General features: G+C 37.5%; 1 pseudogene; it reads right to left on the bottom strand.

Moving 5' to 3' along the window:
• LOC107752536 (sodium/potassium-transporting ATPase subunit alpha-3-like) overlaps nucleotides 1-1,762 on the bottom strand; it is a 37,681-nt pseudogene that overhangs the window by 3,878 nt on the left and 32,041 nt on the right.

The following is a 1,762-nucleotide window of genomic DNA, read 5'->3' as shown; positions in this document are numbered from 1 at the left end:
ATGTTTAGGCTATACAGGGCTTTAGACTCATTCTTTCCACTGGTCGCTCTTTTGCGACTAACTTTCTCAGTTGGTTGCACGAGTTTTTTTTTTTTTTTTTTTTTTTTCTACAATGCCAAACACTTGTGAAATATCTCTGTGAGTGTGTTTGAACAGCAATCTATAGATGCATCCTTATGAATAAGCTTATCTTAGTTGCACTTCCTGTCTTGAAAATCTGCATGTTCTCCTGTATGGTTTTGTTTTCTTGTACAGTATGTCAAAACCAGATAATAGCTAAGACGGAAGCCTTAGGCCAATGACAGGCCAACACTTTTGTTTGTCTCTTTATAGAAGCATCTGCTAAATTAATAAATGTAAAATGCAATGTACCTTGCTTTGGTCAAGAGCATCTGCCAAATGCATAAATGTCAAAGCTGTTCTATCAAATATGTGTATAGCTTGTGTCATCTGATGCAGTGCAGTGTAGCTCTTCAGCATGTTTACCCATTGCTGTCCGTAACTGTCCTCCAGGTCATTGTTAGAGCGATCGTCCCAGTTCAGCCGGATGCCCACCAGCAGACTGGGAAGCCAGCCGTTCTCAGCCAGAATCACGAAATAACTGAAAAATCCTCCCAGGGCCTGAATCATACCTATATATGACAGGAAGTCACTTTTATTCAGGTCATTTTGGGTCAGTAGACCAGTTGGTCTCTTTCTACAGCAGTTTATCCAAAGCCGAACTAAAAGACATTTTTTAATAATGTAGCAGCTCACTAACCGATCTGTCCATAGGCGATGCTGATGAGACGCTCGTTCACCAGCTTGTCCCTGTGGGGGTTACGAGGCTGCCGCTTCATGATGTCACTCTCTGCTGCTTCATAAGCCAATGAGATTGCAGGGACCTGAGATGGAAAGTAATGATTGGTTAATATAACAAGGGAGTGTATTTCAGAAAAAAGGTGAGAATTATAACTAGAAAAGAACAGTTCCAGTTACATTGACCAATATGTTCATTATTGAAATAAAGACATTAGATTGAGAGTGTGTGTGTGTGTGTGTGTTTGTGTGTGCGTGTGTGTGTGTGTGTCTCACCATGTCAGTGCCCATTGTGTGTGTGTATGTGTGTGTGTGCGTGTGTGTGTCTCACCATGTCAGTGCCCAGGTCAATGCAGAGGATGGTGATGGTTCCCAGAGGAAGAGGAATGTTGACTAAGATGAAGAACAGGAAGGGAGTGATCTCAGGGATGTTGCTGGTCAGTGTGTAAGCGATGGACTTCTTCAGGTTATCAAAGATCAGACGACCTGGGAGAGAACAAAATGTAAACAGACTTCACCATTACCTGAGTCAAAGTCGTTTCTCTCATTCTTCTGGACTGTGTTCCTGTGCTTTTCCAAAATTTGTCAAGACATTTTGCTTGCAAAGAAGTGTCGTGCATATAATAAAAAATATATAAGTCATATGATTGTATTTAATATTAATACATATTTCAAAATCTAAAAACTATAAAAGCCTTTTTTATGAAAGTGACTATACAAAAACATGCTCAGTGTGTTTATTAATCGGTTTAAATGTCACCAACTTAATTTTTTGTTTACATTTTGTTGATTTTATTTATCAAAGCATTAAAAACGATACTATACTAAAACTATTTGATACATATAAATCAATAAATACAAATAACACAATTAATACAAATATTAATTTGTACTTGTTATTTTTATTAATCCTGTTTTTTGGTTTTCTGTAATTATCTGGATTTTAATTCAGATTTTTTTTTTT

The sequence above is a fragment of the Sinocyclocheilus rhinocerous genome, unplaced genomic scaffold, assembly GCF_001515625.1.
Source record: "Sinocyclocheilus rhinocerous isolate Xijiao unplaced genomic scaffold, SAMN03320098_v1.1 scaffold1342, whole genome shotgun sequence".
In the NCBI taxonomy this organism is placed as follows: domain Eukaryota; kingdom Metazoa; phylum Chordata; class Actinopteri; order Cypriniformes; family Cyprinidae; genus Sinocyclocheilus; species Sinocyclocheilus rhinocerous.
This window is presented reverse-complemented; position numbering and strand designations above follow the sequence as displayed.